This window comes from Loxodonta africana, chromosome 15 (genome assembly GCF_030014295.1).
Source record: "Loxodonta africana isolate mLoxAfr1 chromosome 15, mLoxAfr1.hap2, whole genome shotgun sequence".
NCBI classification, from domain to species: Eukaryota; Metazoa; Chordata; class Mammalia; order Proboscidea; family Elephantidae; genus Loxodonta; species Loxodonta africana.
The window spans coordinates 37,281,450-37,298,713 of NC_087356.1; positions in this window are offsets into that span (position 1 = coordinate 37,281,450).

Consider the following 17,264-nt stretch of genomic DNA (forward strand, 5'->3'; position numbering starts at 1 on the left):
ATATCAGGATGTTCTGTTCTGTGATCTTGTGTTATGTTGGTATCTGATATTATTGATTTTCTGACCAATTTCCTTTTTTTGTAGCTTTGGTTTGGTTTTTGGAAATTCTCTAAGCTTGTGTTTATCTGTAAATGTTTTAATTCACCTTCATATTTGAGAGAGAGTTTTTTGGATATATTATCCTTGGTTGGCAGTTTTTCTCTTTCAGTGCTCTATATATGTCATCCCATTGCCTTCTTGACTGCATGGTTTCTGCTGAGTAGTCTGAACTCATTGATTCTCCTTTGTGGGAGACCTTTCTTTTATCCCTAAAAAAAAAGAAAGGTCTCCCTAGCTGCTTTTAAAATTTTCTCTTTGTCTTTGGTTTTGGCAACTTTGATGATAATACATCTTGGTGATTTTCTTTTTTCCATCAATCTTATATAAGATCGATGAGCATCTCGGATAGATATACTTTCGTCTTTCATGATGTCGGGGAAGTTTTCTGCCAACAGATCTTCAACTATTCTCTCTGTATTTTCTGTTATCCCACCCTGTTCTGGAACACCAATCACATGTAAGTTATTCTTCTTGATAGAGTCCCACATGATTCTGAGGGTTTCTTCATTTTTTTTAATTCTTTTATCTGATTTTTCTTCAACTCTATTGCTGTCAACTGCCTTATCCTCCAACTCCCCCACTCTGCATTCCAATTGCTCGATTCTGCTCCTCTGACTTCCTGTTGCGTTGTGTAATTCTGTAATTTTACTGTTAATCTTGTATTTCTGAATGCTGTCTCTCTATGGATTCTTGAATCTTATTAATTTTTCCACTATGTTCTTGAATAATCTTTTTGATTTCTTCAACTGCTTTATCAGTGTGTTCCTTGGCTTTTTCTGTAGACTGCCTTATTTCATTTCTGAGGTCATCCCTGATGTCTTGAAGCATTCTGTAAATTAGTTTTTTATATTCTGCATCTGGCAATTCCAGGATTGTATCTTCATTTGGGAAAGATTTTGATTCTTCAATTTGGGGAGTTGTAGAAGCAATCATGGTCTGTTCTTTATGTGGTTTGATATCGACTGCTGTCTCCAAGCCATCACTAAGATATTGTAATGATTTATTTTATCTTTGCTCACTGAGTTTTATCTTGTTTTGTTTTCTTTCAATATACCTAGATGAGCTACTAGATTGCACTGTCTTGATTGTTGTAGCCTTTGAATCGCTTGTGTCCTGTTACCAGCTGGTTTGTGCTGTTACCAGATATATAAGCCTGAGAGTCCATTCACTATTCTTGAGTAGAATCTGATTTTGGGTCATCAAGTGTGTGGTGCAGACTGTCATCTATCCACCTAGAGAAGTAGTGGTGATAGTTGTGTGCACCAGATTCTAGTAGCTGCAGGGGTTCACACTCCAGGGGGGCAGGATGCTGACAGGCTTCCCCCAAGTGCCAGTGAGGTAGGTGTGTCTCTATTCCTAAAGCACTTTGGTGGGTGGGCTCTGCAGCTGTACCTTAGTCACCCAACGCATGTACCTCTACAGATTGGTAGGTGTCACTGTCCTCAGACCCCTATGGCAGGAGGCTAGGTGGTTTGGGTGGAGCTTCAGCCCTCAGTTCCCCGTTGTGGGTCAGTGAAGGCTCTGTTTAATAGGTACAGATATCAGACCTGCGAAACTTGTCTTTCCAGTAATCCACTAAAACAATTACAGTCAGATCATTATCAGAATAGCATTTGCATTATAATAGCCACTTTGTTCCCTGTAGGAATGAAAGCCCAAGACTGTGGATCTCATATGCTTGGCTGGAGCTGGTTCTGTATTTTTAGTCCAATTTTGGGAAGTCAGGGAAGGATTCTTGGTCCCTGGTTTTTTTGTAGCTGCTTCTCTTAGGCCAGGAGAATGGGTTAGGAAAAGACAAAAACAAAAAAAAAACGCAGAGCACTTCACTCTCTGGCCCAGGAAATTCCAATGTTAATGAAGATGCCTAGGAAGGGGAGGGGAGGGATCAGATAGATAGGAGGGAATAGCACCCAGGAATATAGACAAAGTTACTTATCTTGCTTGGTGATGACTGTTTTATCTGAGATTCCCAAGGGGTGTGTAGCCTGCGTGTGTTGGCTGGGTCGAGATTGCCCCCGAGGGTCAGGCCCTCATCCTGTGCTTGTGCTGTCTCAGAAGTCGTGGTCAGTTCCTCCACTCCCAATCCAAAGCCCAGAGCCAAGGTTCCCCGGCTGGGACGCTGCACTCCAGGCTTCAAAACCAGTTGCTGCCTCCCAGTGACTTCTCTTCCTATCAGTACGTTGCACTGCCTGCGTACACTGGCTGGGTTTCCCCTGAGGTCACTTCTGGGGGCTAAGGCTGTGTCCTGTGTTTGCGCCGTCTCAGGATGCCGTGCTCAGCTCCCCTGCACCCAGTCCAAAGTCCGGTGCCAAGGTTTTCTGACTGGGACACTGGCTCCAGGCTTCGAAAACAGTCGCTGTTTCCCCGTGGTTGCTCGTTCTCTTGTTAGCTTGCGCTGGCTGAATCTCTGTCACTCAGGTCAACTCTTTGGATCTGTGTTTGATGGTCAGGGTTAGTAGATTGTCATGTATGTGATTGATTCACTTGTTTTTCTGAGTCTTTGTTGCAAGAGGGATCCGAGGTAGCTTCTACCTAGTCAGCCATCTTGTCCCCACTCCCAAGAAGCTCATTCTTGACCAGTGTCTTTTTCTATCCCATTGTCCAGTCCAATCCCTATCTGAAGAGTTGGCTTTGGGAATGGTTTCTGTCTTGGGCTAACAGAAGGCCTGGGGACCATGACTTCTGTGGTCCTTCTAGTCTCAGTCAGACTATTAAGTCTGGTCTTTTTATGAGAATTTGGGGCCTGCATCCCACTGCTCTCCTGCCCCCTTGGGGGTTCTCTGTTGTGTTCCCTGTCAGGGCAGTCATCAGTTGTAGCCAGCCTCCATTAATACTTCTGGTCTTAGGCTGATGTAGTCTCTGGTTTATGTGGCCCTTTCTGTGTCTTGGGCTCATAATTACCTTCTGTACTTGGTGTTCTTCATTTTCCTTTGCTCCAGGTGGGTTGAGACCAATTGATGCATCTTAGATGGCCACTTGTTAGTGTTTAAGGCCCCAGACACCACTCTCCAAAATGGGATGCAGAGTGTTTTCTTAATAGATTTTATTATCCCAATTGACTTAGATGTCCCCTGAAACCATGGTCTCCAAATCCCCACCCCTGCTACACTGGCCTTCGAAGTATTCAGTTTATTCCAGAAAAGTCTTTGCTTTTGGTTTAGTCTGGTTGTGCTGACCTCTCCTGAATTGTGTGTTGTCTTTTCCTTCACCTAAAGCAGTTCTTATCTACTATCTAATTAGTGACTACCACTCTCCCTCCCTCCCACACTGCTCTCAAAATCATCAAAGAATATTTTCTTCTCTGTTTAAACTATTTCTTGAGTTCTTATAATAGCGGTCTGATACAATATTTGTCATTTTACAACTAACTAATTTCACTCAGCATAATGCCTTCCAGATTCCTTCATGTTATGAAATGTTTCACAGATTCCTCACTGTTCTTTATCGATGTATAGTATTCCATTTTGTGAATACACCATATTCTATCCATTTATCCATTAATGGACACATTGGTTGCTTCCAACTTTTTGCTATTGTATACAGTGCTGCAATGAACATGGGTGTGCATTTATCTTTTTTTTGTTGTTGTTAAAGATCTTATTTCTCTAGGATATATTCCAAGGAGTGAGATTGCTGGATCATATGGTAGTTCTATTTCTAGCTTTTTAAGGAAGTGCCAAATCAATTTCCAAAGTGGTTGTACCATTTTACACTCCTACAAACAGTGTATAAGTGTTCTAGTCTCTGCACAGCCTCTCCAACATTTATAGTTTTGTGATTTGGGATTGATGCCAGCATTGTTGGTGTGAGATGGAATCTCATTGTAGTTGGGATTTGCCTTTCTCTAAGGGCAACGATCATGAGCATTTCTTCATGTATCTCTTAGCTATCTGAATGTCTTCTTTAGTGAAGTGTCTGTTCGTATCTTTTGTCCATTTTTTAATTGGGTTATTTGTCTTTTTGTAGTTGACCTTTTGCAGTATCATGTGGATTTTAGAGATCAGGCACTTGGGAAATGTCACAGCTAAAAACATTTTCCCTGTCTGTAGGTAATCTTTTTACTCTTTTGGTGAAGTCTTTGGATGAGCATAGGTGTTTGATTTTTCGTAGCTCCCAGTTATCTAGGTTTTCTTCTGCATTATTAGTGCTGTTTTCTATACTGTTTATGCCATATATTAGGGCTCCTAATGTTGTCCATATTTTTTCTTCCATGATCTTTAACCTTTTAGATTTTATGTTTAGGTCTTTAATGCATTTTGAGTTCGTTGTTGTGCATGGTGTGAGGTCTGGGTCTTGTTTCATTTTTTTGCAGATGGATATCAAATTATACCAGCACCATTTGTTAAAAAGACTGTCTTTTCCCCATTTAACTGTTTTGGGGCCTTTGTCAAATATGAACTGCTCATATGGGGATGGATTTATATCTGGATTCTTAGTTCTGTTCCATTGGTCTATGTATCTGTTGTTGTACAAGTACCAGGCTGTTTAGACTACTGTGGCGGTATAATAGTTTCTAAAATCAGGTGGAGGGAGGCCTCCCACTTTGTTCTTCTTTTTCAGTAATGCTTTACTTATCCGGGGCTTCTTTCCCTTCCATATGAAGTTGGTGATTTGTTTCTCCATCTCATTAAAGAATGTCATTGGAATTTGGATAGGAGTTGCATTAAATCTATAGATTGCTTCTGGTAGAAAAGACATTTTTACAATGTTAAGAATTCCTATTCATGAGCAAGAAATGTTTTACCACTTATGTAGGTCTCTTTCGCTTTCTTGCTGAAGCGTTTTGTAGTTTTCTTTGTATAAGTCTTTTACATCTCTGGTAAGATTTATTCCTAAGTATTTTATCTTCTTGGGGGCTACTGTGAACGGTATTGATTTGGTGATTTCCTCTTCGATGTTCTTTTTGTTGACGTAGAGGAATTCAACTGATTTTTGTATGTTTATATTATGTCCTGATACTCTGCTGAATTCTTCTATTAGTTTCAGAAGTTTTCTTGAAGATTCCTTAGTGTTTTCTGTGTATAAGATCATGTCATCTGCCAAATAGAGATACTTCGACTTCTTCCTTGCCAATCTGGATGCTATTTCTTTATCTAGGCTAATTGCTCTGGCCAGGACCTCCAGCACAGTGTTGAATAAGAATGGTGGTAAAGGGCATCCTTGTCTGGTTCCCATTCTCAGGGGGGATGCTTTCAGACTTTCTCCTTTTAGTATGATGTTGGCTATTGGCTTTGTATAGATGCCCTTTATTATGCTGAGGAATTTTCCTTCTATTCCTATTTTGCTGAGAGTTTTTACCATGAATTGGTGTTGAACTTTGTTAAATGCCTTTTCTGTAACAATTTGTAAAATCATGTGGCTCTAGTCTTTTCTTTCATTTATATGATGGATTACATTAATTGTTTTTCTAATGTTGAACCATCTCTGCGTACCTGGTATGAATCCTACTTGGTCATCGTGGATTATTTTTTTTGATATGTTGTTGAATTCTATCGGCTAGAATTTTGTTGAGGATTTTTGCAACTAAGTTCATGAGGGATATAAGTCCGTAATTTTGTTTTTTTTTTTGTGGTGTCTTCATCTGGTTTCGGTGTCAGGGATATGCCAGCTTCATGGAATGAGTTTGGGACCGTTCCGTCCTTTATTATGCTCTGAAATACTTTTATTAGTAGTGGTACTAACTTATCTGAATGTGTGGTAGAACTGTGTAGTGAGGCCATCCAGGCCAGAGCTATTTTTTGTTGGGGGTTTGTTGATTACCTTTTCAATCTCTTCTTTTGTTATGGGTCTATATTTGTTCTAACTCTGTTTGTGTTAGTTTAGGTAGGTAGTGTGTTTCTAGAAATTCATCCATTTCTTCTATGTTTTCAAATCTGTTAGAGTGCAATTTTTTATAGTAATGTCATATGATTCTTATAATTTCAGTTGGTTCTGTTGTAACATCACCCATCTCATTTCGTATTTGGGTTATTCGCTTCCTTTCCTGTTTATCTTTTGTCAGTTTGGCAAATTGTTATTCAATTTTGTTAATTTTTCAAAGAACCAGCTTTTGGTCTTTTTAATTCTTTTAATTGTTTTTCTGTTTTCTAGTTCATTTAGTTCTGCTCTAATTTTTATTATTTGTTTTCTTCTGGTGCCTGAGTGTTTCTTTTGTTGCTCTCTTTCAATTTATTCAAGTTGTAGTGATAATTTTTTATTGTGGTCCTTTCTTCTTTTTGTATGTGTGCATTTATTGATATAAACTGTCCTCTGAGCACTGCTTTCACTGTTTCCCAAAGGTTCTGAGAGGAAGTTTTTCATTCTCAGTGGATTCTATGAATTTCTTTATTTCATCCTTAATGTCTTCTGTAATCCAGTCTTTTCTGAGCAGAGTACTGTTCAGTTTCCAAGTGTTTGATTTATTTTCCCTGCTTTTTCTATTACTGATTTCCACTTTTATGGACTTATGATCAGAGAAGATTCTTTGTAATATTTCAAATTTTGGATTCTGCTAAGTTTTGCTTTATGACCTAATATGTGGTCTATTCTAGAGAATGTTCCATGTGCACTAGGAAAGAAAGCATGCTTGGCTGCTGTTGGGTCTAACGCTCTATATATGTCTATGAGGTCAAGTTGGTTGATTGTGGCATTTCAAACTTCTGTGTCTTTATTGGGCTTCTTTCTGGTTATCCTGTCCTTCACCAAAAGTGGTGTTTTGAAGTCTCCTACTATTATTGTGGAGCTGTCTATCTCACTTTTCAATGCTGATAGAGTTTGTTTTATGTATCTTGCAGCCCTGTCATTGGGTTCATAAATATTTAACATGGTTATATCCTCCTGGTTTATTGCCCCTTTAATAATTACATAGTGTCCTTCCTTATCCTTTATGATGGATTTAACTTTAACATATATTTTGGCAGAAATTAATATTGTCACTCCTCCTCTTTTTTGATTGTTGTTTGCTTGATTTTTTTTACATCCTTTGAATTTTAGTTTGTTTGTGTCTCTAAGTTTAAGGTTTGTCCCTTGTAAGCAGCATATAGACAGATCACATTTTTAATCCATTCTGCCACTGTCTCTCTCTTTATTGGAACATTTAGTCCATTTACATTCAGCATAATTATGGATAGGTATCAATTTAGTGATATCATTTTGTTGCCTTTTTCTGTGTTTTGTTCACAGCTTCTTTTGCCCACTTAATTTTGTGCACTGAGTATATTATATATTGTCCTTTCCTCATGTTCGTGGTTGTTGATTTTGTTTCTGCTGAGTCTCTATTTTTTCTTGTATTTTATTTTGATGAATAGGGTAGTTTGTCTCCTTTGTGGTTACCTTAATATTTAGCCCTATTTTTCTAAATTTAAACCCAACTTTTATTTCTTTAAATCACCTTGTCTTTCTCTCCATATGAAAGATCTATGACTATATTTCTTAGTCCCTTTTTATTGTTTTAATGTCGCCTTCTTTTACATAATAATATCGCTGTCTCCATGTTTTGAGTGTTTTTTTTGTTTTTTTAATATTGATTTATTTTTGTGATTTCCTTCTCTGGGTTGACTTCTGATTGTTCTGTCCAATGTTCTAGTCTTGGGTTGATACCTGATATTATTAATTTTCTAATCAAAGAACTCCATTTAATATTTGTGGTAGTTTGGTTTTTATGAATTCTCTAAACTTCTGTTTAACTGGAAATGTCCTTATTTCACCTTCATATTTGAGAGACAGTTTTGCTGGATATAAGATTCTTGGCTAGCAATTTTTTTTTTCCATCAATGCTTTATATAAGTCATCCCATTGCCTTCTCGTCTGCGTGGTTTCTGCCGACTAGTCCAAGCTTATTCTTATAGACTCTCCTTCATTGGTGACTTTTTGTTTATCCCTAGCTGCTCTTAAAATTCTCTATCTTTGGTTTTAACACGTTTGATTATAATAGGTCTTGGTGACTTTCTTTTAAAACCTACCTTATGTGGAGTTCAATGAGTTTCTTGGATAGATATTTTCTCATCTTTCATGATATCAGGGAAATTTTCTGCCAACACATCTTCGACAATTGTCTGTGCATTTTCTGTTATCCCTTCCTGGTCTGTTACTCCCATTAATAGTTGGTTATTTCTCTTGATAGTGTCCCACATGATTCTTGAGTTTTCTTCATTTTTTTAAAGTTTTTTAATGTGATTTTTCTTCAAATGTATTGGAGCCAAGTACATTATCTTCAAGTTCACCAATTCTGCCTTCCATTTGCTCAATTCTGCTCCTCTGACTTTCTATGGTGTTATCTAATTCTGTAATTTTATTGTTAATCTTCTGAGTTCCTGACTGATGTTTGTGGATTTTTCCACCTTTTTAAATTTTCATTATGTTCCTGAATAACCTTTTTAATTTCTTCCACTGGTTTATCTGTGTGTTCCTTGGCTTGTTCTGCCTGATTTCCTTCCTCGTGTCTTGAAGGGTTCTGTATGTTAATCTTTTGTATTCTGTATCTGGTAATTCCAGGAATGCACTTTCATCTAGAAGATCCCTTGATTCTTTGTTTTATGAGTTTGTCGAAGTGATCATGCTCTGTTTCTTTATGTGACTTAATATTGACTGATGTCTCCAAGCCATGTATAAGTTATTGTATTAATTTATTTTATGTTTCCTTACTGTATTAAAGCTTCTTGCTTTGTTTTGTTTTGGTATGCTGAAATGGGTTGCTTGAGTGAGCTAACTTGATTATTTTTGCCTTTGAAGCTCTGACGTCCTGTCCCCAGATGACTAGAGTTGATATCAGTTATATCAGTCTAAGAGTCCATTCACTTTTCTTGTGTGAATTCAGCTCAGGTGTCCAGGTAGCTGATCATCAAGTGTGTGGCACAGACTCTCTCCCTACAGTCTTAGAGGGGCAGGGGTGATTGACGTAGGTACCAGTATCTGGTTGCAGCAGAGTGTCATGCTCTGAACTAGGCAGGGGGCTGAGAGTCACCTCCAAGCGTCTCTGAGGAAAGCATGTACTTGTTTCCTAGAGCGTACAGGTAGATGGTTTCTGCAGACAGACCATGGGCACCCAATGTTTTTGTTTGTAAGGACTGGGAGGTGTCAGTTATCCTTGGACACCTGTTGCAGGTGGCTGGGTGACCTGAATGGAGCTATCTCTCCTTAGACCCCTGATGTGGGTAGGTGAGGGCTCTGTTTAATTGGCAAAGTGGTGTCAAACATCAAAAACCCACCTCTCCACTGCACAGCTGAAACAGTTGTAGTTTGCTGGCAAGGGCCTATTCTCCTGAAATAGGCCCATACAGGTCCAGGCAAGGGGGAAATGTATTCAAAGTCCAAGGACCTTTTATGCCTAGACAGGAGACCCTTCAGTCCCAAGCTCTCCCAGTTAGCTGAGCTGGCAAATTCTCTTTCCCCCCAGTTGCAAATTTATTCCTTCTCTAAGACTGGGCGGATGGCTCTAGGCACTCAACAGGGCCTATCTCATGACCAGGGAAATCAACAGCAACTGAAGCCAGCTTGGGGTTGGTGGGTGAGGTAAAATATATGCAACTACTTAGCTTTTGCCAAGAGTGCCACTCTTCTCTGGTTCCAAAGGTGCAAGTTGGCTGTGTGGCTGGCTGCTTCTCCCTGAGGAAACTGTGGCTGAACACTAGTATCAGCCTGCCACAGCCTCTCGCAGGAATAGTACCTGAGGGATCCCAGTGTTTCAAGTCTGATAACTCCTCTCCACTTCTGAACTGTCTCTTCTCCCTGATGCTCAGTTCATTTTCTAAGATTGCCTTTGATGTTCAGGGCTCCTAGCTTGTCATAAATATACTCGTTTCACTTGTTTTGGGGGGTCTTTGTTGTAAGAGGCTCGCTGTAAGCATCTGTCTATTCTGCCACCTTGGCCCCGCCTCACCCATCTTTTGATTTCTTGACTGCTGCTTCCATTGGTGTTGATTGTGCACATTCAACTGTTTCAGAAGGAAGTAAAAAGTCCAAGCTGCACTGAAGACATTGATGAAAAACAAGGCTCCAGAGATAGACAGAATATCAATTGAGATATTTCAACAAAAGTGTGCCGTGCTGGAAATGCTCACTCGTCTATGCAAAACAATTTGGAAGATAGCTACCTGGTCAACCAAGTGGAAGAAATTCATATTTATGCCTATTTCAAAGAAAAGTGATCCAACTGAATATGGAAATTATTGAACAATATTAATATCACATGCAGGTAAATTTTTGCTGAAGATCAAGCAAATGTGGCTGCAGCAGTATATTGACAGGAAACTGCCAGAAATTCAAGCCTGATTCAGAAGAGGATGTGGAACCACTTGTATCATTGCTGTTGTCAGATGGATCCTGGCTGAAAACAGAGAATACCAGAAAGATGTTTACCTCTGTTTACTGATTATGCAAAAGTGTTCAATTGTGTGGATCATAACAAGTTATGGATAACACTGCAGAAAATGGGAATTCCAGAACACTTAATTGTGCTCACAAGGAACCTGTACATAAACCAAGATGTTTTCATTCAAATAGAACAAGGGAATACTGTGTGCTTTAAAACCAGGAAAAGTGTGCACTAGGGTTGCATCCCTTCACAATACTTATTCAATCTCTATGCTGAGCAAATAATCAGAGAAGCTGGACAATATGAAGAAGAACAGGGCATCAGGATTGGAGGAAGACTCATTAACAACCTGTGTTATGCAGATAACACAACCTTGCTTGATGAAACATTAGAAATATAAAAATGAATGAGAGAAAATTGCTCGAGTACTGATAATAGAAAAGCAAAAAAATACTGTGTCAGAGTAAACACTAGGGGTTTATTGATTGTGGCTGACACGTGAATGTAAAGAAAATGAAAATCCTCACAACTGGACCAATAGCAACATCATGATAAATAGCTAAGAAAATTTCATTATACTTGGATAAACAATCAGTGTCTGTAGAAGAATCAGTAAAGAAGTTGAATAATGTATTTCAGGAGCCAAATCTGCTGCAAGAGACCTCTTTAAAGTACTGAAAAGCAGAGATGTCACTTTGATGACTAAAGTGCAGCTGATTCAAGCCATGATCCTTTTAGTTGCTTTGTATACATGTGAAAGGTGGATAATTAAAAAAAAGGAGAAATATTGATGCATTTGAATTGTGATATTGTTATAGAATATTGAATATGCCATCCACTTCCAGAAGAAGGAAAAAGTTAGTCTTAGAAGAAATACAACCAGAATGTTCCTTAGAAGTCTCACCATCCTCAGTTCCAAGGATCACTCTGTATTTCTTCCAAGACAAACTTGTTGGTTCTTCTGACAGTTCATGGTATATTCGATATTCTTCATCAACACCATAATTTAAAGATATCAATTCTTGTTCAAATTTCTTTATTCATTGTCCAGCTTTTGCATACATATGAAGCAACTGAAAATATTGCTTGGATCAGGTGCATCTTATTCCTTAAAAAGATGTCTTTGCTTTTGAACACTTTGAAGAGATCCTTTGCAACAGATTTGCCCAATGCAATACCTCATTTGATTTTTTGACTGCTGCTTCCATGTGCATTGATTATGGATCCAAGCAAAATGAAATCCTTAACAACTTCAATCTTTTCTCCATTTCTCATGATGTTGCTTATTGGTCCAGTTGTGAGGATTTTTGTTTTGAAGAATGCAAAAAAAAAAATTGCTGTCGAATGGATTCCAACTTATAGCAGCCCTATAGGACAGAGTAGAACTGCCCCATAGGGTTTCCAAGGAGCAGCTGGAGGGTTCAAATTGCTGACCTTTTGGTTAGCACTCATAGCTCTTAGCCACTGCACCACCAGGGCTTCTTGAGGAACACCAAAAAAACCACTGTTCCTTGAGGAACACAAAAAACACAGCACCCCCAAATTAGTAAGCTAACAGTTTTCATAAGTTATAAATAAAATGTTATAAAAAAGAACTGTTCCTTGAGGAACACAAAAAACACAGCACCCCAAAATTAGTAAGCTAACAGTTTTCATAAGTTATAAATAAAATGTTATAAAAAAGAACATGTATTATCCCATAACAAGCTCTATATATTTCAGGGAAAAAGTATCATAAGATCATATTTTCTAACTGTAATTCAATTTTATACTCAGTAATCAAAGGATGTAGAGGGTCAGTGAAAAAGAGGAAGACCCTCAAAGAAATGAATTGACACAGTGGCTACAACAATGGTCTCAAACATAGCAATGTTTGTGAGGATGGTGCAGGACCTGGCAGCATTTCTTTCTGTTGTACATAGGGTCACTATGTATGGGAACCTACTCAATGGCAACTAATAACAACAACAAAGGATAATTTTAAATGAGGTCTTATATTTGAAAATCATATACCCCACTGCCACCCAGTTGATTCCAACTCATAGCGACCCTATAGGACAGAGTAGTACTGTCTCATAGAGTTTCCAAGGAGCAGCTGGTGGATTCCAACTGCTGACCTTTCAGTTAACAGCCAAGCATTTACCCATTAGTCTGAAATTAAACATGTAAGGGAAATATTTTAAATGCAATTTAAATAAGGAAAATGAAAATATTATATAATAAAATGTGTGGGTTGCAGCTAAAAGACTACCTCAAGAAATTTTTATCTTAAGTTTTCATTTGGATTATAATCTAATTTAAGAAGTTAGAAAAAAAAAGTAAAAAATGAAGAACAAAGTAAAGATAACCACAGATAAATAAGTATTCATAGAAATGAGAGGAAAAGTAGTTACAAGTGAGTTATTTAAAAAGACTAACAAAATAATAAAAATCTCTGGCAGATTGACCAGGGAAAATGAGAAAAGACCCCACTGCTAATTACTAAAAATATCATACACAGTTAGTAAAGAGTTAAATAAAAAGATATTATTTAAAAAATACTTTGAAGAATATAATTAATGTCACTAAACTGTACATGTAGAAACGAATTGCTGTATTTTGCTGTGTATATTTTCAGCACCAAAATAAATAAAATTTATAAAAAAATACTTTTATGAAAACAAATATGAAATGAACTTCTAAAAAAAGGAATAATGCTGTTCACATTGAAGAAATTGAGTCAAGACTAAAAAATAAAAAATTAAAAAAAATATATAGGTCAAGATTTCTCTATAGAGTGTCACAAAAATTCCAGGAAGAGATAAATCCTATGTTATGCAAACTAACTCACTGCATTTAAAGAGAATGGATACTTCACAATGTGTTTTGTCAGGCTAGTATAACCCTACGCCAAAGCTAGAAAGAGAGAGTGTACAAAAAAGAATATCAGTGGTCAATCTAACTCACGAACAAAAATGTAAAAATTCCCACAGTAAATAAATGTCATCAAATCAAATACGACAATTTGTGTGGATATATATGTATGTCATTTACTTCAGTTATGCAAAGGTGATGAACTTTAGAAGGGAAACTATATTATCATTTAAAATACCTAATTGATACCACTACATTCAGTTACATGTTAAAGCTCTTTAAAACATTAAATTAGAAGGAAATGAAGGAGGTCTGACAGAGGAATCTAAAATTAATCAGCAATTTTTATCTTTCTGGTGAAACCTTAAGCACCTTTTCTTTAAAAATCAGAAATAGTATAATAATAACCACCATTAATGATTTTGTTTAACTTGTACTAACCATACTAAAAGTTCCCATCAGTGAACTGAGCCAAGAAAAATAAATTAAATGAATGAAGATTGTAAAGGTAGAAAGACCAATATCATTCTCTGTAGGCACTATGATTATAAGCTAATAAGATAGTTTAGCAATCTTTGAAGATATAATTAGAAAGAGTTAAATTTTTTAAAATATGTCATTTACCCCCCAAATTAAGATAATCAAGAAGCGAACACAAACCTGCATGCTTACGGGGACAATTAACACTTATTGAAAGGAGATGAAGATTGAAGGACAGATATGTCACACTGATGAATTCAGAAGTGCTGTTTTTGAAATGTCAATTCTTCCTAAATTCTTTCTAAATTCAATGCTATTGTACCCAAAGGAAGCTAAAAAGCTAGTGTAGGTAGTCTCTGACTTATGATGCATTACAGTTAGCTGCATCATTTAATGCTGTCTTTTTTTTTTTTTACATCATACCATTAGCATAGTTTTAGGGTTGCTCTGAGTCCTAATCAAGTCGACTGCAATAGGTTTGATTTTATTGTAAATAATATGTACTACATACAAGGCTGCAGTGCATAATTTGCCGATGTTATCATTCTCATCACAACACCCTAAGACAAATAAAGATCAGATTTATAAAGATACTGACAATAAAAGGCAATTATAATGAACACTAAAACAAACAGGTTCGACTTAAGTCAGAATTGACTTATGACAGAAGAAAACCCCACTGTAAGTCAGTGACCACGTGACTATCTGTACTAAACGATGTAAGATAAAGTGAAAGATTTTTGTTTTGAATAAGAATAACATAAATGTCTTATTATTACTACAGATCAATATTTATTATTAATTGATAAAAATTAAAAATGTGGAATTGTCAAATATTGTGTCCTCTATTATTACAACAAAAAAAAATAATACGTCAAAGGCAAATAACAGACACAATTTCAGAGTAACAAAATAAATTCTAGACTCACTAATTTGCATGCCTGAAAATATATGTAAATGAGCTGGCAATGTAGAGGATTAGAGAAAGAAGACTGGTGAACCAACATTGCTAACACAATTGGTTTCAATCCAAAGAAATAATTTTAAATTATGTCACTTTTAGCAGACATTAAAATATCCAAAGTGTATTCAAACATAAGTAAAAAATAAGCTTCAAAATTTAGAATAAAGTATGGAAATATCTTTATATCTTGGGGGTGAGGAAGAATTTCTGAAACAAGAGGCCAAATGCACTGATTACAATTAATCTTAATAGAAAAATAGTCAATCAAAAGATGACATAAAATTCAGAAAGACAACTACCACAGGAAGAAATTATTTACCACATACAGCATATGAGAAAGATCACAGTCCAGAATATATGAAGACAGTCTACAAATCAGCAAGAAACTCACACACACAGATATAACCCAATAGATTTTAAGTAAAAATTCACAGAAAAAAAGGAACACTATTAGCCAACAAACACTGGCAAGATTCAGAATTTCAGTAGCGGTCATGGAAATGGAAAATAATCAAATTACTTATGAAAAAATTAGTATTACATGAAAGTTAATATTGCTGTCATTTTTTTAGCCCCATTAATTTCAACTGTTGGACAAGATATTGAAGCAACATGTACTCTGACACACTGCAGAAATGTACATTGGTACAACCTGTTAAGGGAACGAATTGGAAATATTTAGTAAGTATTGAAAATGTATGTATCCTATGGCAAGCATTTCTGTTCTAAGTTATAAAATGTAAAAAGAAAAATTGAGAAAATGAGCAGCAAACTTTGAATTATTAATTCAACAAAGCGCATACTGAGCAATCATCCAGGGGCTAAAATAAAGTACTATCAATTTGATGTGGTTGGTTTAGTCATCTTAATGATCCCCAGAACACTTGCAAAACCCCAAACCAAACCCACTGCCCATCCAGTCTATTCTGATTCACAGCAACCATATAGAACAGAGTAGGCCTGCCCCTTAGGGTTTCGAGGTTGTAATCTTTATGGTAAAAGACTGTCACATCTTTCTCTCACATAGAAGCTGGTGGGTTTGAACTTCTTTCAGTTAACTACTGAGCATTTAACCACTGCACCACTAGGGCTCCCTCCAGAATACTGCAAGAAAGGCTTTATTGATGTCTATGCAAATAAAATATTGAAACGCGAAAATACCGGGAAGTAAACCAGGGACTGTCTTAGCTACTCAGAGCTTGTAAATTTAAGCCTAAGTGCAGGAAGGGGGAAAGAAATGCAAATTAAAAGAAGCAGGATTGTCACCTTCTAAGAAGCCCTCCCCCTTGCCACTTCGCAAGTATAAATTTCACATCAGCCGTAGCCAACAAACATCTAAAACCATTTTGAGATTGGTAGTTTACCTGGGGTGGGCCAAGAGGGATAAAAAATTCTACTTTATTACCCTAAGGAATGAATTCTCAAACCAAACAAAAACCAAACCCAGCGCCGTCGAGTTGATTCCGACTCATAGTGACCCTATGGGGCAGAGTAGAACTGCCCCATAGAGTTTCCAAGGAGTGCCTGGCAGATTCGAACTGCCAACCCTTTGGCTAGCACCCATAGCACTTAACCACTAAGCCGCCAGGGTTTCTGAATTCTCAAAAGCAATATTCAAATTTAATGACGTTAAATGAACTAAAACTAAGTGTCCATGCCTATGAACCTAAGATTGTTTATATTATGTTTCCTACTCTGAATGATGGAAGTACCTTAATCTGCCATATGGCCACTAGCCAAACCAAAACCAAACCAGTTGCCATCGGGTCAATTCTGACTCGTGGTGACCCTACAAGTAGGTAGGCCACACCAACATTGTCCTGGCTTTCTAAAATTCATTGTTCAATTTTATTTCATTCATGTGGTATTCTCAGTCTTCTATACTTCTTCCTTTTACTCCCATGCAGCCTAAAATCACGCAGTAAACAGTAAGGAACAGAACTGGGATTCAAACCTAGGTATGCGCAGTTCTAAAACCAGTGTTCCTAAAAAAAGAAAATTTTAGCCACCAATAATTCTGAGTCTTCAGCACTCACATGCTTTCCCAGACCTCAGTCTCTCCTGTTTAGAAAGACTATATGTTTGCTCATTCACTTATTGAAAAAAAATTTCCTAAATTCATTCTAATGTCAGGCAGAATAGAATACATCTTAAAAACTGTAAAAAAAAAAAAAAAGTCATAAAAGCCAAGAAAGACAGAAGGAACTGTCACAGACTGGAGGGTACTCCAGGCATATGACAACTAAATCCAGTTTGGATTCTGAATTAGATCTTGAAACAGAAAATAAACATTAGTGGAATATCTGGCTCCCTTAGTTAATATTTTGCCAAGGTTAATAAGGTAAATAAATGTTCTCTGGCTATCTAAGTTATTGAATAAAGGGAAACTGGATGAAAGGTGTATGGGAGCACTCTATACTGCTTTTGTGACTCATTTGTAAGTAAAATTTTCTCCGGAAAAAAAAAAAGCAGTTGGCCTGAGTAAGCTTGGAGCAAAGCTGCCACCAGACTCCTGTCTGCTGTTCTGCTTTACAGGAAAGGCTTATGGCCAGAGCTGTGAGATCACAGAGAATTTGG